This window comes from Furipterus horrens, unplaced genomic scaffold (assembly GCF_987537825.1).
Source record: "Furipterus horrens unplaced genomic scaffold, mFurHor1.1.pri manual_scaffold_6, whole genome shotgun sequence".
In the NCBI taxonomy this organism is placed as follows: domain Eukaryota; kingdom Metazoa; phylum Chordata; class Mammalia; order Chiroptera; family Furipteridae; genus Furipterus; species Furipterus horrens.
The window spans coordinates 109,326,811-109,352,200 of NW_028327176.1; the positions used below are offsets into that span (position 1 = coordinate 109,326,811).

Below are 25,390 nucleotides of genomic sequence, written 5' to 3' on the forward strand. Positions count from 1 at the left end.
ATTTATTAATTTATTTTGCTTTCATTTTTTTCCCCCCACTAAAAATTTTTGTTTGTTTGTTTTTCTATTACAATTGTCTCACTTTTTCCCCTATTGCTTCCCCGTACCCTGCTCACCCCTTCTCCCACAGTCAATCCCCACCGAGTTGTCCATGTCCATGGGTCCTTTATACATGTTCTTTGATTAGACCCTTCCCCTCCCCTTCTTACCGCGCTTCTCTCCTTCCTCCCTGCCCCCTTGTCACTGTTAGTCTACTCCTTGTTTACATGCCTCTGGTTCAATTTTGCTCATTTGTTTGTGTTGTTCATTAGTTTCCTGTATCAGGTGATATCATATGGTATTTGTCTTTCATTGCCAGGCTTATTTTGCTAAGCATAATTCTCTCTAGTTCCATCCATGTTGTCGCAAATGGTAGAAGTTCCTTCTTTCTCTCTGCTGCATAATACTCCATTGTGTAAATGTACCACAGTTTTTTGATCCACTCATCTACAGATGGTCACTTAGGTTGTTTCCAGCACTTGGCTATTGTAAATAGTGCTGCTATGAATATAGGGGTGCATAGGTTCTTTTGAATTGGGGTTTCAGGATGCTTAGGATATAATTCAAGCAGTGGGATCACTGGACCAAAAGACAGTTCCATTTTTAGTTTTTTGAGGAAATTCCAAACTGTTTTCCATACTGGCTGCACCAGTCTGCATTCCCTCCAGCAGTGCACTAGGATTCCCTTTTCTCTGCATCCTCGCCAGTACATGTTGTTTGTTGATTTGTTGATGATGGCCATTCTGACTGGTGTGAGGTGGTATCTCATTGTGGTTTTTATTTGCATCTCTCTGATGGCTAGTGATGTTGAGCATTCTTTCACATGCCTATGGACCTTCTGTATGTCCTCTTTGGAGAAGTGTTTGTTCAGGTCCTCTTTCCATTTTTTAATTGGATTGTCTGTCTTATTGGTGTTGAGTCGTATTAAGTTCTTTATATATTTTGGAGATCAATCCCTTGTTTGAGATATCATTGGCAAATATATTTTCCCATATGGTTGGTTCCCTTTTCATCTTGCTGATGTTTTCTTTTGCTGAGCAGAAACTCTTCAGTTTGATGTAGGCCCTTTTGTTTATTCTACCCTTGCCTTAGGAGATATATCAGTAAAAATATTGCTACGTGGTATATCTGAAATTTTCATGTCTATGTTTTCCTCTAGGACTCTTATGGTGTCATGGCTTACATTTAAGTCTTTCATCCATCTTAAGTTTATTCTGGTGTATGGTGTAAGTTGGTGGTCTAGTTTCATTTTTTTGCATGTCCCTGTCCAGTTCTCCCAACACCATTTGTTGAAGAGGCTCTTTTCACTCCATTTTATCTTCCTTCCCTCTTTGTCAAATATTAGTCGACCTTGGTGACTTGGGTTTATTTCTGGGCTCTCTGTTCTGTTCCATTGATATGTATGTCTGTTCTTATGCCAGTGCCAGACTGTTCTGATTACCATGGCCTTGTAGTATGGTTTGGTATCAGGATTGTGATTCCTCCTACTGTGTTCATCTTCCTCAAATTTGCTTTGGCTATCCGGGGTCTTTTTTGGTCCCATATAAATTTTTGAAGTATTTGTTCTAGGTCTGTGAAATATGTTGTTGGTATTTTAATAGGGATTAGATTGAACCTATAAATTACTTTGGATAATATAGACATTTTAATGATGTTGATTCTTCGCATTCATGAACATGGTATATGCTTCCATTTATTTTGTAACTTCCTTAATTTCTTTCTTCAGTGTTATGTAGTTTTCCAAGTACAGATCTTTTACCTCCTTGGTTAAGTTTATTCCTAGGTACTTTATTTTTCTTGTTGCTATAGTAAATGGGATTTTTTTCTAGTTTCTATCTGTGATATTTAATTGTTGGTATACAGAAAAGCCTTTGATTTCTGAATATTGACTTTGTACCCTGCTATTTTGCCAAATTCACTTATTAGGTCAAGTAGTTTTTTCATGGAGTCTATAGGGTTTTCTGTGTATACTATCATGTCATCTGCAAATAATGACAGTTTCACTTCCTCTTTTCCAGTTTGGATGCCTTTTATATCTATTTCTTGTCTGATTGCTGTGGCTAGAACTTCCCAAGACTATGTTGAATAGGAGTGGAGAGAATGGACATCCTTGTCTTGTTCCTGATCTAAGGGGGCATGCTTTCATTTTTTGCCCATTGAGTATGATGTTGGCTTCCGGTTTCTCGTATATGACCTTAATTATGTTAAGGTATGCTTCCTCTATTCCCATTTTGCTGAGTGTTTTCATCATAAATGGGTGTTGTACTTTATCAAATTCTTTTTCTGCATCTATTGATATGATCATGTGGTTTTTGTCTTTCATTTTGTTTATGTGGTGTATTATGTTTATTGATTTGCAAATATTAAACCACCTTCCATCTCTGGGATGAATCCCACTTGATTATGGTGTATGATCTTTCTAATGTGTTGCTGGATCCGGTTTGCCAATATTTTTTGAGGATTTTAGCATCTATGTTCATCAGTGATATTGGCCTGTAGTTTTCTTTCTTTGTTGTGTTTTGACCTGGTTTTGGAATTAGAGTAATACTGGCTTCATAGAGAGTGTTTGGGAGTCTTCCATCATCTTGGATTTTTGAAATAGTTTGAGAGGATAGTAGTTAGTTCTTCTCTAAATGTTTTGTAAAATTTGCCTGTGAAGCCATCCGGTCCAGGGCTTTTGTGTGCCAGGAGTTTTTTCATTACTGCTTCAATTTCATTAGGTGTTATTGGTCTGTTCAGGCTTTCTACTACTTCTTGATCAGTTTTGGAAGATTATATGTTTCCAGAAATTAGTGCATTTCATCTAGGTTGTCAAATTTCTTGTGATACAGTTGTTCGTAGTAATTTCTTACAATCCTTTGTATTTCTGTGGTATCGGTTGCGATTTCTCCTCTTTCACTTCTGATTTTATTTATTTGGGTCCTCTCTCTTTTTTTCTTGATGAGCCTGGTTAAAGGCTTGTCAATTTTGTTTATCTTTTCAGAGAACCAGCTCCTGGTTTTATTGATCTTTTGGATTGTTTGTTTAGTCTGTAATTCTGCTCTGATCTTGATAATTTCCTTCCTTCTACTCCCTCTGGGCTTTGTTTGTTGTTTCTCTAGTTCTCATAACTGTAGGGTTAGATTTTTTATTAGAGATTCTTCTATCCTTTTTAGGTAGGCCTGTTTTGCTATGAACTTTCCTCTCAGGGCTGTTTTTGCTGTATCCCGTGGGTTTTTGGTTGTCGTGTGTTCATTATCATTTGTTTCCAGAAACTTCTTGATTTCTTCCTTGATGTCATTGTCAACCCATTCATTATTTAATAGCATGTTATTCATTCTCCATGAGTCTGAATGTTTCTGAGTTTTTTTCTTGAGGTTGATTTCCAGTGTCAAGTCATTGTGATCTGAGAAGATGCTTGATATAATTTCAATTTTCTTGAATTTGTTGAGGCTTGTTTTGTGTCCTACCATGTGGTCTATCTTTGAGAATGTTCCATGCGCACTTGAAAAGAATGTATATTTTGCTTCTTTGTGGTGAAAAGTTCTATATATATCAACTAAGTCCATTTGATCTAGAGTGTTGTTCAATTCCTCAATATCCTTAGTGTTTCTTTGCTTCGAAGATCTGTTTATTGTTGACAGTGGAGTGTTAAAGTTCCCTACTATGAGTGTGTTGCTGTCTATATCCTTCCTGAAGTCTTTCAAAAATTTCCTTACATATTTGGGTGCTCCTGTATTGTGTGCATATATGTTTACAGGGGTTATATCTTGTTGATGGGTTTTTCCCTTAAGTATTATGTAATGTCCTTCTTTGTCTCTTTTTATGGCCTTTGCTGTGAAATCTGTTTTTTCTGATATTAAGTATTGCTACCCCAGCTTTTTTTTCATGTCTATTTGTTTGAAATATTTTTTCCATCTCTTCACTTTCAGTCTGTGTAGATCTTTTCTGAGGTGGGTCTCTTGTAGACAGCAAATGTGTGGGTCATGCTTTCTAAGCCATTCAGCTACCCTATGTCTTTTGATTGGTGCATTTAATACATTTACATTAAAGGTTATTATCAATGGGTACTTATTCATTGTCATTTGTCCCCTTTGTACCTGTGTTCCTCTCTACCTCTCTCTGTTTTTTCGTCTTCTTAAAGCAGACCCTTTAATATCTCTTATAATGCTGGTTTGGTGAAGGTATATTCTTTTAGCCTTCTTATGTCTGGGAAACTCCTTATTTCACCTTCCATTTTGAAATAAAAGCTTGCTGGATAGAGTAGTCTTGGTTGTAGGCCTTTGTTTTTCATTGCTTGGAATATTTTTTTGCCATTCCCTTCTGGCTTGTAGTGCTTCTGTCGAGAAATATGATGATAGCCTATCGGAGCTCCCTTTTATGTTATTAACTGTTTCTCTCTTGCTGCTTTTAGGATTCTCTCTTTGTTTTTGAGTTTTGCCATTTTAATTATGATGTGTCTTGGAGTGGGCCTGTTTGGGTTCATCTTCATTGGGACCCTCTGTGCTTCCTGGACTTGTATGACTTTTTTTGTCATCAACTTAGGGAAGTTTTCTGTCATTACTTTTTCAAACAGGTTTTCTATCCCTTACGCCTCCTCTTTCCTTCTGGTATTCCTATGATATGGATATTATTACGCTTCATGTTGTCCTGCAGCTCTCTTATAACCTCTTCATTCTTTTTCAGTATTTTTTCATTTTGTTGCACTGTCTGGGAATTTTTTTCACGTTGTTCTCTAGCTCATTGATCCAATCTTCTACTTCCTCTAACCTGTTTTTGATTCCTTCTACTGTGTTCTTCAATTCAGAAATCATATTCTTCATTTCCTCCTGGCTGTTATTGATAGCTTCTATGGCCTTTTCATGCCGGTGTAATTCTCAGTAAGTTCCTTGTAGTGTCCCTGGAGTTCCTTGTAGTTCCCCTGGAGTTCTTTGTAGTTTTCTTTGAGCTTGCTGAGCTCATTGAGCTTCCCTATAATCCATATTTTGAATTCCATCTCTGATAGTTTACTTTCCTCTATTTCATTTAGTACTCTTTCTAGGGATTCCTCCTTTCCTTTCGATGGGGGCTTATTTCCCCGTCTCCCCATTTTTCGTGACTCTTCTTGTTTGTTTCTGCCTCTTATATTGATCTGCACTTCCTGGATCTGCCCCTCGTGGTGTCAGGTTGTGTACCAGTCTGGGCCTAGCCAGCCTGTTGGAGACTCTCAGAGATCTATTGCCTTTGTTTCTCCCCTTTAGTTATTATTCTATTCAATCTCTGATCAGCAGTCAGGTTTAAGCTCTTAGGGTGGGGCAGATTAATTCCTGTTAATTCCTGCAGGTGGGGCTTTTGCTTCCCCTCAGGCTGATGCCACTTGGAGGGGAATGGTAGCCTGCTATATGGGGAATGAGTCAGCACGGGGACCCGGTTGGCTGCTCCCTCAGTTCTCTTCTTAAAGCCACCGCCCGAAATTCTCCCCAAGCTTCTCTAGTCCTCTCTGCCCTCCCTATGCTTGAGCCCAGGGTAAGTGGGTGCCAAAATATTTTCATACAGGATCCATTTAAGAACTGTTTGTCTCCAAGTGTTTCTTTTAGGCTAGTGAAAAACCCTGGGGCTTTTCACGTTTCACAGCTGGATGCTATTTTTACTTTCTGCTCTGTTGCTGTTGGTAGGGAAGCCCAGCTGGAGATTTAGACCCCACCCTTCTCACGGGGGACCCCCGGCTGATGAGCTGTTCCTCAGGCCTTTCAGCTGCCACCCGTAGGAGCCCAGCCACCCTTTCGTGTCTCTGCACTTTCTCCCAGTCACGTTGCGATGAAACTGCTTTTTCTGTCTCTCCGTGGTTATAAGACTTCTCTTCAGCTAGTGTTCAATTGGTTATTCCAGATGGTTTCTCCACAATTTAAGTTGTAATTCCAGATTGGTCCTGGGAGGAGGTTAGTGTAGCTTCCACTTACTCCTCCACCATCTTGGATCTCAGGAATTTACAGTTTTGATTTCATTTGATAGAGAGGCACTTAAACATGTTACAAAATTTGTAAACCTTTCTATTAAGAATTAAGCACAAAGTCCTTAACTCTGGTAATTGAACTATGTCCCTGACTGAATTATTTCCTTAAGTAATGGGGCTCTTACTTCTTCTGGATTCCGTGCTCCCTAGCACTGGAGTGGCTCACAGTGGGTACTCAGGTTGGACTGAATTTTAATTTTACTTGGATGATGCTGTTTCATTAACTGTGAAGGAGAATAAAGGAAGACAAGGAGATTAGGAAATGAACGTGATTGCCGAGATTATAAATTTAGTAGTTTTGGATATTTTAAACTTGAGATGCCTGAGGAATATATTGGGAGGAATGCTTAGTTGGAGTATATTGGGGGGGGGGGCGTGTTTAGTAAATAGCTGAATATAAACCACAGTTTAAGACTAATGGGTGCACCAGAGAGACACATTTGCTAATCATTATTGTAGGCATGGTGGTTAAAATCAGGGGAATGGTTGAGATCACTCAGGGAAAGAGTAGGGAGTGACAAGAAAAGGGGAAATGTCCCGGAATAGAACCCATAGAACATCAGTGTTTTAAGTGACTTGTGATGGGCAGCAATGGAGGAAGGAGATGAGTTAAAAGAGAAACCAGTAAAAATACCAGGGAGGAATTGTGAATGAAATGGGAATACAGCAAGGGATAGTGGTATCAGGTATCAAGGATACTAAGGGAAAATTTTAAAAAGGAAAGGTAAACACATTCAAATTCCATAGGAAAGTCAGGTCAGAACTACATAATGTCAGTTGGATTAGGCACATGTTGCTTAGCCGCAACATTGTGATGGTACAGATACAAGTCTGATTTCTGTGAGGAGTCAAAGACTAAATGTGAATTGAGGCTGTGGAAATACAGGGAGTATAAACCACTCTTGGTAGAGCGAAGAAGGTGAGAGGACTAGATCCTCTTTCAGTGAACTTCATGGTTGAAGAACTGTGTTATTTTTATTTTTCCTTAAGGTTGGAAAGATGAGCATATTTATGGATTAATGGGAAAATGATGTCTATGAGAGTAAGATGAAATAAATGAAGGGGGAAGTTTCTAGAAGCGGTAGGAGGAGATGGGATCAAGGAATCAAACTGGCAAGAGTTTATAAAGTACTTTCCAACATGGCTTTTTAGTTCATATTCAGAAAAACCCAGCGAGGGCAGTCGTCGTCGGCAGCCGTCCGTCTCGAGAGACGATGGTGTAGCTTCTTAAGAGTCTATCTGCACCGCCGAGAATGGTTGTGCAGTCCGACTCGGGAGTGACACGGTATCTGTCTCCTCCCGTGTTGAATCGACATCTTGCGATGACGCTGGAGTGTCCTCTCCAGTGAAGCTGAAGCTACAGAGCCTCGAGAGACGATGGTGTAGCTTCTTAAGAGTCTATCTGCACCGCTGAGAATGGCTGTGTAGTCCGACTCGGGAGTGACACGGTATCTGTCTCCTCCCGTGTTGAATCGACATCTTGCGATGACACTGAAGCTACAGAGCCTGGGCAGGGTGATATGGAGGGTCTGCTGTTGCCCATGCAGCAGACCCCCCCTCTCTTCGCAGCTGAAGGATCCAAGGGAAAGACGGAGTCGATACAGCTTGACTTCAGGTGCGCCGCAGGAGTTGCCGGTGTTGACTACAACGTCAAACCGCCTTAGGGACTCCGGCTCCGGATTTTCTGTCGGGGTTTACTCCCTTAGCCTTTCCCCTGAAGAGGTATGCCGCAAGGCAGCGGAGGATTTTTGGAGTCAGAGTTTTCCTTCTCTGATGTGCCCTGACTGGAAGATCGAACCAGCGACACTTAGCTCGCAGGCCGACGCTCAATCCACTGAGCCAAACCAGCCAGGGTGAAGCGAGGGCAGTAGAAGGTCATTTATCATTATCCCTATTTTAATGTTTTGTGATGACCCCTCAGTAAGTCACGTTAAAACCTGATTTTTCAAATGAAAAACACTACACTTCCCTCAGAAGAGATGAATGGATTATTTTATAAGCCTTTACTATTTTTGAACATTGATACCAAGAACTTCTCTATTGGAAGAAATAAACTTGCTTAGACTTAAGCCCAAATGTTAAGTTCTAAAGTGCCAGAGAGAATTTGTGTAGACATTGTTTCTGCTTTCACCAAGTCACATATCAATAGATATGTCATCTAACGAATCTACATCTCAATGTGACTTTATAGTCATTCTCATATATCGCTATGTTTTCTAGGATGAATTATATGTAATGTACTGATTTTTTAATTTGGAGATATATGAAGGTCTTGGGATATGTTCCTGTGACTGTAGAAGTTTATTGTACATAAATATATTTGCTACCTTGATGATACCCATGGGATAATATTTACAAAATAATATTAGACTATCAAGGGTGTATGTTAAAGATTATTATTTTTATTTATTGTGTCACAAATGCAGGGTATAAACAGGTGGGACTAGAGAGGAGAACTTGCATATGGTAACTTTAGTTGTGTGATTGAGATTTTTTTCTCTTAAAAATAAGGCCCCATTCCCCAGAGTGGTATCTTCCTCCTCACGCCTCCACCTCAAGATACGAAGTGAATGGGGACAGCATATAATAAATCACTTTAATAGTTCCTCTCATTTAATGTTTTTCTTAAACAATAATTTCAAAAATATGTATGTTATACTTTTTTTTCTAGTCTTATTACCACACTTTAGCCCTACAATGAAGTGTAAATAAAGGATAAAACAAGCTAGCAAAGAACGTATTGCCTGTAGTAAATACTTGGACTGTATCACATGGATTGACTTGTAATGCATCCTGAATTGGTAAGCAGATGTTTATATCGACTTTTAATTTAAAGTCATTTACAATAATGAAAGCATCTTCATTCAGTTGGTATTATTACAGACTATTTTTGTGACTTTTTTCCTAATGCAGTACATTTGGTTAATATGTACACACTTCTATTTATTCCTGTAAAGAATGAGCTGTCAAAGATTTCTGTATCAGAAATGTGGTCTCTAAGAAAGCTTTTCCTATTATCCATAGTGGTACAGTTCTCAGTGTTTTCTTTTCAAATTAGTTCTTATTTGGAAATCAAAAGACTGTGTGAGAATGCATGTACATATTAGAAAAGATTTATTAGATAGAGGCTTCCATCAGTTGAGGGCTGAAATGAAGCCTCATTAATATGGTCCGTGTGCTTCTGCTGTTTGTCAGCTCTTTCTCATCACCTTTCCAGCCTCTTGGCAGTGCCTGGAACTATATTATTTGTTTCCTTTTCTACGCACCGCAAAACCAAGCCTTTAGCTCAGTGATCACTGTGAAGGTTTTTCAGGTACCTTGTAAGATATTATTAAATTAGAAAAAATATGTTTTTTTCCATTATTTATTGTCTTTGAATTATTTTTTTTCACATCTGTATGGAAAATGTACATGCCTTCTTAGAGATGTACTTGTCAGGAGTCAGCGTTTTATTGAAATCAGCCTTAAGAAATAGGTAGATGTTGTTCCTTAACTCAAGAACTTTACATTCTAACAGGGAAAAGGAGGTCAATTTACACACACACACACACACACACACACACACACGTGCACTCGCGCACTCGGCTGTGCTGCAGTAATGCTGCGGTTTAATCAAGAGAAGAGAGAGATGGGGAATCTTTCCTGAGAGGTAGTATCTGTTCAGATAAACTAGGTGATGTATAGCTTTGAAGATACAATATAGTTCACTATTCTAAGGGTGTCATGTTGCGAGAAGGTGTCAGAGTTCTTAACAAGTGAACCAGTGATTTGAAAAAGATGGCAATTCAGGAAGCTGAATTTTAAACCTTATTAGTGCATCTAGATCAGTACCTTCTGTTGGAGCCATAACAAATCACTGCACATTTAGAAGTGTAAAACAATGCTAATTTATTTTCTATAGGTTAGAAATCTGACCTGGGTCTCACCGAGCTGAACTCAAGCTGTCAGCAGTGCCACAGGGTCCTTACTGGAGACTCTGGGGCAGAATCTGCTCCCAAGCTTGTTCACGTTGTTGGCTGAATTTAGTTCCTTGCAGTTGTAGGACTGAGGTCCTGTTTCCTTGCTGGCTGTCAACCAGGTTCCCATCTTTGCCCCAGGAGGGCTGCCCCCAGTCCTTCTCATGCTCCAGGAGCCCCCAGAGGTCTCTTTTCGGACCTTGCATGTGGGTCCCACCTCGGAGCCAGGGACAGCACATGAGTCCTTCTCTTGCTTCAAAGCTCTTGCACCTCCCCTCTGCTGCATTTCTGTGCTCCCACCCAAGAAAGTTTTCTGCTTTCAGGCTCATGTGGTTAGGTTGGCCCACATGGATATCCAGGATAATCTCCCCATCTCAGGGTCCTTAACCTTAATTACATCTGCATAGTGCCTTTTTCCGTGTGATCTCACATGTTCATGGGTTCTGGGGATTAGAGCGTGAATATCTTTGGAGGACCATTGATCTGCTTATTACAGTGAGGGTTTTCTTTGGGGGAGCTTAAAACAGCTTTTTGCATCACTTTTCTTCAGTTTTGCAAGTAAATCACCACTCTTAATTTATGTAGAATACTAAATTTCCCTGGGTTTTTGTGGTTAGCTTAATAACTTTGCTAGCTTAACATGTTTTAAAATAAATAAAAAAAAAGTTAAATGATTTTCACATAAATATAAATAAGTTATATTTTTCTTTATAATAATATAGAAAGAAGATGGGAAAATCTTTTCAGTCTCTGGCTAGCTAGCCAAGGCAAATAAATACATACCTTTGTAAACAGCAGACATAATGAGGTTGTATGTAGTGCCTGCGACTTATGGAGGTACTTCGGTGTTAGAGGTACTTAGCAAATACATGGGCTCTACCCTTGTAGCTTCGTAAGAGTTTGTTTCATTTACTGTTTATATTAAGGGAACTCCTACCTGGCACTAGACATGGGGTATGTTCTAGGGAAACGTATTTATTTCTGCTCTTATAGGACTGAATGTTGATCAGAAAAGAGAATTTAAGCTGAAGTAATTACACTGAATTATGATGGCTGCTAGTATAGTAGAGGCACACGATTCTGGGAGCCCAGAGCATCAAGTGGAAAGCAGGCCTCACATGTCAGTACTCTTGCAGCTTATCCCCAGTTAGATGTTTTAGGGTTCTGTCAGCACCTTGACTCCAGAGTTTCTTCAGGGATACCTGGCTTGTAGATACTGGCAGGTTTCCTGGAAAGCAAAATTTATGATTATGCTTTTAAAGAAGTTTTTTTTTTAAAAATCTGTAGTTCTTATTCTTCACTTATTGGATTTCTTTAAAACACTGATTGCTCTCTAGTTAAATAATAAAGAAAGTTAGTTGTTTTATATTGTATTAGTTCTAAAGTGCAAACAAAATATAAAATGATGATGATGCTACAGGAAATAAGTTTCTTAAAAAGCCTGAGAAAGCATTGGGTTAGTTACCGTGCTACTGTATATTAGCAGCTAAAATGTAATTCGTTGAGTGCTGTGAAATAGAACTTTCTATGGTAATGGAAATGTTCTATACCTGTGCTGTTCAGTCCAATAGCTCGTGGCCACATAGGGCTATTGGATACTTCAAATATGGCTAGTGTGAATTTTTAATTTTATTTCATTTTAATTAATTAAAATAAAAAATTCAATAGCCAGTTGTAGCTAATGGGTACTTGATTAGACAGTACAGTTCTATATCATATTTGGAATATATTTAGATAATTATATATATTTTTTAAAAAATCACAATAATGGTTTTTAGATTAGTGGACTCAGGAGTTCCAGCTCTGAGGTGGCCCTGGAAGTTACACCTATGGAGTTGTCACTAGAAATTGTGGCTGTTGAGGGTCACGAGGCTCCTATACTCGGGCAGCTCCTGCACTTGCTGGTGTGGATTTTGCCTCCTTGTCCACGAGCTGTCCACCTGTGCACGACTGTAGCAAGAAATCCCACAGAACAGAAATGCTTGAAGCTTCCGGAAAGCTGTCATTCCTGTCTTGGAGCTTTCTGAGTTAACTGATGCTGTTCATGGCTTGTGATAATCTTGTGATGTAAATGTTGAGTTAATTTAAGAAGACCTCCTAGCATTTCTGACACAATTAACCTTTACTCACTCAGAGGAAAAACGAAACAAAATGTAATAAATGGGGCTGAGGAAAGACAGACTACCAAGACTCACTAAAGGTTTAATGTCCTCTCAATTGTTTATAATTGCTATTTAGAAAGTAGTTGTATGAAAGATAATGCAAAATCAATTTAAAAACCCATTTTTATTTGAGCTACTTTGGTGCTTGACATGATGTATACATACATAGAATGTAAAGAGGGCTATTAGGTAGTGTTGTCAACTGATTATCAAGTGTGTCTTCTCAGATCTTAAAGAGGTCTGCTCCTGATCACCAATGTAGGTCACCCCCAAGTGCTTACAGTATTGCCCCACTCTGTTTTCTTCAGAAGCAACATCACTAGCCAAAAAGATAATTTTTATTTGTTCTTTGTTTATTTGATTTCATTTCTTGTATTTACTCGTTTGATTTCTCTCCCTCCCCAAATCCCCATCAAAACCCTAAAAACATTGTATCCTTTGCTTTTTACTGTTAAGAAAGAGCAAACGTGAGGAGGCAATCCTGGAATACCATAAACTTGTGCTAGCCAATGGTAGAAGCATTCCATACTCTGTGAACTGTTTGTAGGGGAATGAGATGTCCATCAATTTGATGTATTAATTCTGCTGGATGTTAGAACCTTATTCTGTGCTCCCCACCGTCCTCTATTTTTCATTACCACTCTCTTAGGCAACCTTTCTGTATTGTAATTATTTGACTCTCTTGGGTCTAAACCAAATGAATTATACTACTAGAATATATACTAAGAATGGAAAGCAATGTAAAAAAATTTACTTATGAAAACAGAGGTATTTGTTGGAGGCTTTAAATGTGTACGGTGAAAACACCTATGTAGGTCTGTAGTTTGAATATATCTTACCAGTATGTATCTATGTATTTTACTTTTTAAGTCACTTTATTGAGGTGTAATTTACTTACTATAGAGTGCACTTATTTTAAAGGTATACAATTCAGTGACTTTTGACAAATGTAAGGTACAGGTATTTTTCATAGAATAATGAGATGTACATTTAGCTCTTGCCATTCATTGGACTATTGCAACTTAGAAATTGGAATAAATAGGAAAACGTGGACCATATGGAGCAAGATGAGGCCAACCTAAAATAAACTGGTGAATGGGGTATTTATAGTTCTCACCTGATATGAAAACCCGTATGATTGTGATTTTTATTGGATACGTGAGCTTATTCGTATCATAGAATTTGTCCCAGTTGTAGAAAAATGTAGGTTGTTACACTGCATATTGTGATGGTGGTTTTTAGGGAGATTTTTTAAAATGTAACTTCAGACTTTAAGCTTGTGGAAAATAATTTACATCAATTGATAACAGAATTTTATTGATTATGTTCTCATTTGGAATAACTGCAGGGGAAGTCACCCAGGCCAATACAAGTTGGATACCATTTACCAGGGGTTAAGCTGTAAAAAGAAACTAATTTCAATTTCAGTGGTGACAGCTGTTGAGTGAATTTTCGTGTGATATCCTTCACAGTAGGAAATGATATATTGTAACTTCAGCTCCCTTGATTTCTTACCTACCTAACAAATCCAAACTGCAGGGATCGTGCTTCCTAAATGTCTGAATAGCCTAGCTTATGTGGACAGACTATTTTTCTTAACGTCCAAAGTGGGTAAAATTGTGATTGCCAAAGTGGATAGATGGGTGATATACAAAACTTTTGTTTCCTCCTCCTGAAATTGTTTTTCCATTTGTGCCATGATTACACCTGGCTTTGTGTGAAAAGGTTGTATTGGAACTCTGTATATTATTTTATAGAATGATGTAGGAGGTTACAGTTCATTTGAAAGATGTCTTAGCTTACTTTTTAATGGTGCATATAAATGTTTCCTTGATGCAGAGATCAGTTTTGATTACTTGTGATGCTTTCTTCACTGCTTTTTTAAAATTTCATACCAGTTTTTAAAATATGGGAAACCATAGCCTGCCAGATAGAAAGGAATAAATAGTGTTAACCTCTTTAGGTTCAAGTGAACTGGGCATTTCTTGACAAAGAAAGGAAATACGTTTCACATGTTAATTATTTTATGAACCTCAGAATCTATCTGTTGTTGGGAGGGTGAGCAGAGAGACACCCCCCCCCAAGGATGGGAGAGGAATTTTTTCCATTCTATCTCAGGGTCTTGCTGTCATCTATAGTCTTGTCCCACCTGGCATGGCTTCTTACAGATGACAGAGGGGTGGACAGTTGTCATTAGATGTTGAGGTAGGCCAAGCAACCCCCAAGACTCCCAAATAGAAATGTGTCACAGCTTCATTTTCCCCCAAATAAACTATTTATTTTACCTCCAAAGTAATCAGAATTTAAGATTGCGTCCTTAATAGTACACCTGGCAACCTGTGGCTCAAGTTTAAAACTTGATTTCTAAGTAAAATGTTGTGAACACAAGCATATTTGCAGTGGACTTGAGGCACTTCCTTTAATGGGCCAAACTATGGCTTACATTCTGCTTGTAACTCACAGAAATTGATCTTACCTTGGCAAATACAAATCAAGGGAGGTCAGTTGGCTATTTTACAGGTATACCTGGTCCCCGAAAATCACTTGATTGCCTTGTGTCCCCCTCACTTGACAGCGGTGCTGTTCAGTAGAAACATAATGAGAACCACAAGTGTGAACCACAGATGTAATTTTAAATTACATTAGTCCCTCTCTATATCGCGGTTCACTTACTGTGACCTCACTGTATCACAGAATTTAAAAAAATAATATATTTAATTATTTATCGCGGATTTTTCACTATATCGTGGGATTTTGCGGTACTGTATACATATGTTGTTAAAGTTACACAGGTTTAAGAGTGTAGAATAAGTTTAAGAACATAAGCAGTGTTTATAAAAGTGTGGAAAAGGTTAATAAGGGACTGGGAATGATTTATAAGTGTGTAGGAAGGGTTTATAAAGACTTAAAATATATATAAATAATAAAATAAATGTAAGGTTCCTACTTCACAGATTTTCACCTATCGCGGAGAGGTTTAGAACGTAATACCCGCGATAAGTGAGGGAATACTGTATTTAGGTAAAATTATTTTTAATCCTCTTTACCTTCTATCCACAATATCGTTTCAATATGTGACCAATATGAAAAATTATTAACAAAATGTTTGACATTATATTTTTATGCTGTCTTAGAAATCCAGTTCATGCTTTAGGTTTATTGAACATCTTAATTAGTACAAAGCTACGTTTCAGGTGCTCAGTAGTCACATTGTGCTAGTGGCTGCTGTATTGGACAGTCCAGCTCTACAAAAGTGGATTTTATTGAAATCTCCATGGAAATACAGATTGAAATATTTGATGTTGAATTTTTGTACTTTGGAAACTTCCTAAGAGTGTAAGTGTAGCTAAAACCTTCCCAGATCATCAGGTTATTCAAGGACACCTGTCTTTTCCAACTTCAAGATTAAATATTTTCTGTGATAGTAATAGAGACGGTAGGAAACAAAATATATTTTCCCCCTAATATTCAAGGGAAGAAACTAGTAAATGTTAAGAAGAAAAACAATTACCAAAACATTTAAATGCAATAAGTTTAGGCCCAGATGATGATGATAATGATGATGATGATGATGATTACAATTTGAGCAAAAACTACTGTGATAAACTCTTTTACAGACATCTGCTTTGTTCTTCACGACAGCCCTTTGAGGGAGGTACTTTTGTGATCCCCTTTATGATCCCTTTTTACCGATGAGGGCACTGAAAGAGACTTAGACGTTTTTGCAAAGTCACACTGAGCGTGTGTTCAAAACCTGCACTAAAGGATTCTGAAACCTGTGCTGTTAATCACTTTACTTGCTCCCTTATTCTTTCTTGCCTCCATGATTGCCTCGGGCAACCTGGATTTGGGGAAAAATTAGGCAAATGAAGAGGGGTTGCTTCTAACTCCTAAACTGTTGCAGCTATTCCAGTGCACCTTTTTTATTCCCTCCTGTTTTCTTCAGGAGTCAGAAAAGGAGAAAATGATTGGAGAAGTAATCACCTTTGCAAAGCTGACTCGCACCCTCCCTTTTTGTCAGTTACACCCTGTGGCATTTCTGTTGCTGTGGTGGAGCTCTTGGCTACCACTCCTGGGGCCGAGGTGTGATGATCCATCTTCTGCTAACGATCAGTGCCACAGCATGAAAAGGTTATTATTTTTTCTTAACCAGCTAATCTTGCTGTGAGACCCACAAATCCACTTTCATATAATTTCTTCTTTTTGTTTTGAATTCTCAGTTGCAATAGTCAAAAACAATTCCTTGCTGAGTACCTAAGTGCTCATATTGATATTTGTGGTACATTGAACAGGACTTGAATTTCTGTTGTTTCTACAAAGACCAGGAGTAGATCTGCCTTTCCCTTATGATTCACAGATACAATGTCTGCAAATACATTGTTTCGGATTTATCTGTTTATATGTTCGCTGTAGTTTTATTCTGTAAATTAGATGTTTGTGTTGTAATGTTTTGGGAAAACTCTAGCTCCCTGGGGATGTGGGGAATTAGGCTTCCCTGTTTCTGTTATCCCTCAGCCTCCTCACCCCTTTGAATTGCTTTAATTGGGTTTAAAATAGGATCATTTTAATTTGGTTACATAAATATGTTATGGATATTCTGAAAGTCCTTTTTTTTTCTTTTAGCTTTTAACATATTGAAACCCTTAGTCTTACAATTTTTGATTACTGTGATTTTTTTATTTTTTAGTTATATTGGAAACCTAGTTGTGCTTACCCCTTACTATTTAATGAGCAAAATAATATGGGAGGGAACCATTCCTCAGATGTGACTCAGTGTTAATTAAGTTGCCTGTGAGTTTATTGAACAAATGCTACAGTGGGATGATGTTTTTATATATTTTTTGTGTTATTGTTTTCTCATAGTAGATTAGAGAATTTAGGGCCAGCACCTTAAAACAAAAAAAATAGGCTTCCGGCCAAGATGGAGGTGTAGACAAACACTCTGTGTCTCCCTCTACAACTAAGAAGGAATACAACTACCTCAAAACTAGAAACAACCAGAAGTTCCAGAAAATCAAACTGCATGGAAGTCCAGCAAACAAAGATATAATGAAGAAATACTCATCCAGACAGGTAGGAGGGGTGGAGCTGGGGTGGAGAGGATGCGGTGTGGTGGCAGCAGCAGCGGAGGCAGCGACAAACTGGCAGAAAGCGAAGTCACACGTTTTAAAGTCAGAGGGACACCTGGGAGCATTCCCAGCTCCTCACCACCACCAGGAAAATCAAGCCTCATTGCTTCTGACTATGCAGACCATTGGGAGTTGGAGTGGATGCAGAAACTGCCGGTCTCAGCAGAGTCCACTTGTTTAAAGGGCCCCCATGGTCCTAGAACATCCACAGACTCACCCACTCTGGGAACGACAGCCAGGGCAGCAGCTAGAGGGGCGCCAGTCTGGTGTGGAAGTGGGAGAGGTGTCCAGAAAAGGGGTAAGTGCTGGGCAGGTGGCATTGTTCCCTCTCTGGCCCCTCCCCCACATACAGCATCACAACATGGTGAAACGGGTCGCCCTGTACTGATGAATCCCTAAGTCTCCCCCCCCCCCCCTTACAACGTAACAGTAGTGACAGCTTTCCCTGGGACGCAGAGGCAAACAAACACAGGAGCCTGTCAGAATGAGGAGACAGAGAAGTATGGCCCAAAAGGGGGAACAGATCAAGGTTCCAGTGGGAGAAGTAAGTGAGGAGGAGATAGCCAACCTAACAGATGAGGAGATAGACAACATAACAGACCCAGAGTTCAAAACACTGATGATAAAGATGCTTACAACTTGACAGATAGGCTTGAGTATGGCAGATGCATAGGGAAGAAGTGAATGCTATGCTAAGTGAAATGAAGGAAAATCAATACAAAACCAATGCTGAAGGGAAGGAAACTGGGATTCAAATCAATGATTTGGAACATAAGGAAGAAAAAACACAGTCAACTAGTGCAGAATGAGGAAGCAAGAATTGAAAAAAGTGAGGAGAACTTCCCAAATTTTGCGAAGGAGATAGACATACTGGTCCGGGAAGCACAGATGGTCCAGGGCGAACTGGACCCAGAGTGGACCACACCAGAACGCATCATGATTGAGATGCCAAAGGTGAAAGATAGAGACAGAGTCCTGGGGGCAGCAAGAGAAAGGCGGAGAGATGCCTACAGGGGGGTGCCTATTGGACTATCAGCTGATTTCTCAGAGGACATTTTGCAGGCAGGAAGGGACTGGCAAGAAGTAAGTATTCAATGTGATGAAAAGCAACCTACAACCAAGATTACTCTATCCAGCAAAGCTATCATTTAGAATAGAAGGGCAGATGAAGTGCTTCTCAGACAAGGTGAAGCTAAAGGAGCTCATCATCACCAAGCCATTATTATATGAAATGTCAAAGGGACTTACTTAAGAAAAAGAAGATTAAAACTATGAACACTAAAATGACAACAAACTCACAACTATCAACAACTGAATCTGAAAAATAAAAACAAAGTCCAACTAAGCAAACAAGAATAGGAACAGGATCATAGGTATGGGGATCATTTGGAGGGTTATCAGCTGGGAGGGGGGAGGGGGAGAAATGGGGAAATGGTGCAGGGATTAAGAAAGATAATTGGTTGGTACAAAATAGACAGGGGGATGTTAAGAATAATATAGGAAAGGGTGAAACCAAAGAACTGATATGCATGACCAATGGACATGAACTAAGGGGGGTGGGATTGCTGGAGGGAAGGGGTTTACTAGGCAGAGGGGAGCAAAGGGAAAAAAATTGAAACTACTGTAACAACATAATCAATAATATATACTTGAAAAAAAATCCAGGACAAACAATAAATTACTTCTGTATCTGCAAAGAGTTTGTTGTCCACAACTGCAAAATTGTGTTTTCTTAGAAACCACTATTATGCATACATTTAAGTTTTTAAAGGTTTTAAACTTGACAAAGCCTCAAATTTTCATTAAAATGTCAACTTAGCACTGTTATTGCAAAAAGAGATATGGTTTTTGTTTACAGAGCTGCCTTTAGGACTTACCCACCCAATTTCAGTCTTCCCCTAGCCTCTGCTTGTCTTTTTGTTTTTGCCACTTAACCTAACTTCTCTAAACTATGGTTTAGAAATTTCCTTGATTTTACTTATCTCTTTCAGCCTATCTGATATATGCTAACTTTCCAGATTCTAAGAAAAACAGACTTTTTATTACTCTAAAATGTCACCTTCTTATCACATGCTTACCTTTGAACCTGTACAACAACCTTCATAAACTCAAATCACATACCTAAGAACCTGGTCAAAATTTAAGAATGTTTTAATGCGTATAAAATTGTTAAACTAAAATGATAAAAATACTAAAAGAACCAGGCCTTTGACTTTTATTTGGTCATCACATCCTACTTCTAAGCCTTCAAACTCAAATTGTTTTCTGAGTATAATCTCTTACTTTCCTACTCTATTCCCAGACCCTCATTCTCATGATTCTCTTCATCCTAGCCTTCCCTGCTAGTCCCCCAAGTCACCTCTCCCTTCGGGCTCAACAGGTTTCTCTGTTGAGCCTAGACTCTGTTGTTAGTCATTCCAACAGCATTCTGATAACATTCTAGAATCCTGTAGTCTGTGTTGCTAAAGCATATAAGTCTCTAGTCTGTGCCGTTTATTGCTTAAGAACCTTTAATGCTGCACATTGCCTGTGTTCTCCTCCCACCCTTGTTTTAGAAGAGACCTTACTCTGTGGCCTCAAGGGACACACTGTGGTGGCACCCATCACATTGTCCTCCTGAATCTTCTCTGGATTTTTCACTACTTTGTGACTCTTCTTTGGTTACAAAGGTAGTTAATGAGTGTGTGCTGAGTGATTCAGGGGCCATACTGGGACACTTGAATGCATTTTGGTTGGTTTTGTTGTTTTCTTGGTTATCAGAATCTGGTATATCCAGGTAAGGACAGTAACTGGGAAAAAAGTCTGTTATAGGGTCTGATAATCTTGTCGTTTTTATCCTGGGTTTTATGCATTTATATGGTTGTTTGGGTAGTGACAGTGTTAATTTTACTGGTACAGTGTAGTACATTTTAGTAACTATATTCTTTACAATCTAGTATCCTCAGAGAGTATTCTAATGTAATTGACTACTCACTGAATCACATCTTTATTTTCACTACTTTTCTGGCTTTTTGGTAACTTGAGGGAACTATAAGCATTCACCCTAGTGCCTTTCACCTGAGACTCTGGCAAATAACAGATAACTTATGCATAGAGGTGCAAGCGCTTCACTGCAAACCCTTACACTGTAGTTATGGGTAAACCAATGGAGGCATAGTTTGACTTGCCTTTTTTCTTTTTTTACTCATTAGCAATTAGTAGCTAAACTGAGAATTAAAATCAAATTTTGCTTTTTCAGGCTTCTGATTAATCAAATATTGCTCTTAATATTTGGCAAAATAGTGATTAGTGACATAATTTGAATTTTGTGGCCCATTAAAATATTTGTTGGTGTGCTGTATTGAAAAAAATGGAATTTGTGATGCATCTCAATTTATTCTGTTATGAAAGGTTCGAAGCAGGGAAACTTTCATGCCTCCTGAATCCCCCTTTTAAAAAAATTCTATGTAAGTGACAGCGAATGTTTCTCAAAATAACATTTAAAAAGGACAGAAAAACAGTATTTTCTGCTGGTCTTAGTTGTGTTTATATATCTGTATTTGCAAATATCTGTCTATCTCTTGAACCAATTAGAAATGATTTTGCTGTTAAAAATTACTATTACTATTTTTGCATTTTCCCAGTATAAGAGATGTTCATTCATAAATTGATTTTTTAAATCATGAAAATACGAATATATTTTGACAGCTCATTAGTGTAGCAGCTGCATTCATTAGGAAGCAGTGTAATATAAAGCTGACACTGAGTTCCGAATGTGGCAGGAAGGTGCCTCACTTCCCTGGGTACCTGTTATGGACCTCATTTAGTAACATCTGGTGGATCCTCTAAGTAAAAGCCAAAGGTCTAGTTTTGTGAGCTAATGTGAATTGTTCTTTATTCTTTTAGTGCAGCATTACTTGTTCCTCTTTTTTCTACCTTGGTCGCCTTCCTTTCTCCATCTTGGCACTACTTTACTTCAGGCTCCCACCTTCTCTTGTCTGGAATATTGCAGTATTCTGCCAACTGACCATCTGTGGCCCAGTCTCTCCTCTTTCTAGTCATTCCTCCATTCTCCCTTCTTTCTCAAGTGCAAACCTGATTGTGTGAATTCTTTCCTAAAAATATTTTCATGGTTCTTCATTGCCTGGAGAGTATTGGATACCATGCTTCCCAGGACCTGTCTTTCTAGTGTTATATCCAAAAACTTTCCCCACCTCAGCCTCATCTATCTATAACTAGTTCAAACATGTATTTTTTAAAAAGATTTTATTTCTTTATTTTTAGAGAGAAGGGAAGGGAGGGAGAAAGAAAGGCAGAGAGACGTCATTGTGTGGTTGTCTCTCGCACGGCCCCAACTGGGGACCTGACCCACAACCCAGGTGTGTGCCTTGACTGGGAATTGAACTGGCGACCCTTTGTTTTGCAGGCTCATGCTCAATCCACTGAGCCACACCAGCCAGGGCTCAAATATGTATTAAATAGCTGTGATGTAACAACTCTTCTAACCAAGATGTAAGTTATTTCTTCTGATCATGAGTAGAGGAGGAATCTTATTCCTAATTCTGAAGCTTAACATCTTCATTTCTATCATTTTTCCTCCCCTGGGTTCCATGCTTGTCTCACTGGGTTGGCTGGTGGCCATTTTTCTGTCTATTAATAATATTTTTAGAAATATGATGTCTGTTAAGGCCAGAGACCCCATATTGCCTGCCCCGTGACCTGCCACCTGTGGCCAGTGGTCACTGTGTCCTTGGAAACTATGGCCTCCAGTCACACAGGACCTGAGCCTCCACTGGTACTGAAACAAAGAGGGTCTGTGTCACTGGCCAGGCAACCAATCACAAGGTTCCCCATTACCAGGGCCGACTAAGGCAGAGCTGCCACATCCTCGTAAGAGCTAATTACACCCCCATTGCCCCTTCCCCTTTCCCTTAATGATTTACCATAAGCCTCCTGACAGCCATCCCCAATCAGGGGACATTGTTCTTCCGGAAACACCTATACCCTGGACTCTGGAGCTGACCAGCAGGGTGACCCATCCCCCTGAGGGTCTGCTCCATGCCCTTAAAAATCCCTCTATCCCCTCCCTTGGGGCTGCAGTCTGCTCAGACTCAGCTGCCTGCTTGAACATCCTTCAATAAAGGCTTTCAACTTCCTTCTTCTGGGCACAAACCTAGCAATGTCTACGTAGTTTTTTTATGTCCTCTTGGTAGTTATTTATATCCATTAAAGTCTTTGAACCAATCATTGCTACCATTCTTTCTTTCCCTTGGAATTTAGCCCTTTTGCATAATCTGTTAAAGTGTTGAGGAACAAGCATTTTACACTGTTATTCAGGCAAATGTGTGCTTTTTATATCTCTTCTCTTTGTACTTAGTACACTACATTAATCTGGGCTGAGAAACTTCCTTGTGGTAACCACTGGCTTATTTATTCGATAACCACAGTCATGTTTGTACATCATTTTACCATTGATAGAGGACTCTTGTATTTGTCAGTCTATTTGATCTGAACAATCCTCTTAGATGGTTACAATCAATTTATAGACTAAGAAGCTGAAGCCTATAGGGGTCAATCTAGTGGCTCAGAACCTTCCCCCATTTCCATCTGTTTTTTCTGTATGTACTTACTGGTCAAGGCTGCAATTGCTCTGTAGACTGGAATATGATTTATTGATTTTAATTAGTACTTTGAATATATTATTTCATTTACTTTACCAGCATTTCTGGCAGTTAGGCAAGCCTGGCATGATTAGTGCCATTTTACCAGTGAGGATAGTGCAAATCAGAACAGTCAGGTGACTCACTCAGGTTTGCCAACTGGTGATTTAGAAAACAAAATCAAGAGCGGGTCTTCAGACGCCTAGCCTACTGCTCTTTCCATCTTTGACTACCGTAAGATATATTGGAAACTGAAACACATTTATTTGGTTTTGCCCCATGTTAAAATTTGAAATATTGAAATTAAATGGCAACTATTGGTTTAACTTAGCATGAGTTTTATATGCCATGGAACCACTGTGAGTAAAAGAATGGATGTAATCCAATGATACATTAATTTTCAGAAATTTGTCACGCAAGGGTAAATATACCAGGGGCACAAAGGTGTGTTTTAGGGCACGGGATCACTCTATATCACTCCCTGGCATTCCACTCCTCCTGCTCTGCTCTCAGTACTTTCAGGCCATTCTTAAGTCATGGAAGGAGGAAGGTAGAGGGGAGAAATCTACACTCGTAACAGTCTCCTAGCCATGCTGCAGCGTCCCCAGCTGTACTTTAGTTTTGTTTCATCATCCATTCCCATTGTTTAGTCAGTACAATTGATTGGTTGGAGGAACTGAGCATCCTTCTACAGAGCATCTTGAGTGTGTGCATTTATATAAAGTTCAGCAAGAATCTTTATTGATCAGGCAGAATGTAGAGAGTCTGGACTTCTTTTTTTTTTTTTTTAATAGTTTATTTGTTTATTTTATTTTTAGAGAGAAGGGAAAGGAGAAAGAAAGGGAGAGAAATATCACTGTGTGGTTGCCTCTCACTCGCGCCCCCAACTGGGGACCTGACGTGCAACCTAGTCATGTGCCCTGACTGGGAATTGAACCAGCGAAACTTGGCTCGCAGGCCGATGCTCAATCCACTGAGCCATAGCAGCCAGGGCTTGAGAGTCTGGACTTCTTTATGACTGCAGTGGTACTTTACTCCAGGTTTCCCCTTAGTTGTGGAGTCTGCATGAATCATGATTTGATGGTGGTTTCCTATGTACTCTAGCAGCTGGTTCTCACTATATCATATCTGAATGTCTGCATCAGAATCAGTATTTATGGAGTTGGGTATGATGTTATTTATGTAGAGATGAAAAATTACATATATATCAAGTTAAAATTCACATTTGTGAATAACATTTACAGGGTGTAAAGAAATGGAATTGGGAGTCAAAAGGTTTGAGTTCCTTATTGCATTGCTGACTTACTTTCTGATCTGACGAGTTTCTAACCCCTCTGAGCGTCCATTTCCTCATTTGTCAAATGTAAAATAAAAATACTCTCAGGGTTGTGAGGCTGTATTTAGGGATATAGAGAACTCTGCATATGTAAAATGCTATTCAGATGTTATTTATTTTAATAAACAGTGATTACTATATGTCAGGTCTTTTAAATAATTGTTTTATTTTTCAATTACAGTTGACATACAGTATTATATTAGTTTCAGGTGTATAACATAGTGATTAGACATTTATATATCTTATGAAGTGATCACCCCAGTAGTCTAGTACCCAGTTGGCACCATACATAGATACTACAATGTTACTGACTATATTAGCCCTGGCTGGTTTGGCTCAGTGGATTGAGCGTCGGCCTGCGAGCTAAGTGTCGCTGGTTCGATCTTCCAGTCAGGGCACATCAGAGAAGGAAAACTCTGACTCCAAAAAACCTCCGCTGCCTTGCGGCATACCTCTTCAGGGAAAGGCTAAGGGAGTAAACCCCGACAGAAAATCCGGAGCCGGAGTCCCCAAGGCGGTTTGACGTTGTAGTCAACACCGGCAACTCCTGCGGCGCACCTGAAGCCAAGCTGTATTGACTCCGTCTTTCCCTTGGACCCTTCAGCTGCGAAGAGAGGGGGGGTCTGCTGCACGGGCAACAGCAGACCCTCCATATCACCCTGCCCAGGCTCTGTAGCTTCAGCTTCACTGGAGAGGACACTCCAGCGTCATCGCAAGATGTCGATTCAACACGGGAGGAGACAGATACCGTGTCACTCCCGAGTTGGACTGCACAGCCATTCTCGGCGGTGCAGATAGACTCTTAAGAAGCTACACCATCGTCTCTCGAGACGGACGGCTGCCGACGACGACGACTGACTATATTCTCTATCCTGTACTTTATGGAAAGTTATTTCAATTCAGATCTCCTATCAACACTGCAAAGCAGGCATTACTATCTCCATTTGACAGATAAGGAACCAGGGATATAGAGAGTCTACAGAACTTGCTCAGGGACTTACCACTAGTGTGGTTGTACCTGATTTAAGCTCTAGTTTCTTCCTTGCTGTGCTTCTGTGCTGTTAATAAAGGATCAGTAGTGTAAGTTTGAACTTGAACAACAATTTGTGTTATGTTACTAAGAAATGGAAGTGGCACGTTAGACTAGGAATGAGGGAG

General features: G+C 39.3%; 1 protein-coding gene across 1 annotated transcript in view; it reads left to right on the top strand.

Moving 5' to 3' along the window:
* PRIM2 (DNA primase subunit 2) overlaps positions 1-25,390 on the top strand; it is a 316,163-nt gene that overhangs the window by 193,697 nt on the left and 97,076 nt on the right. The window lies entirely within an intron of this gene.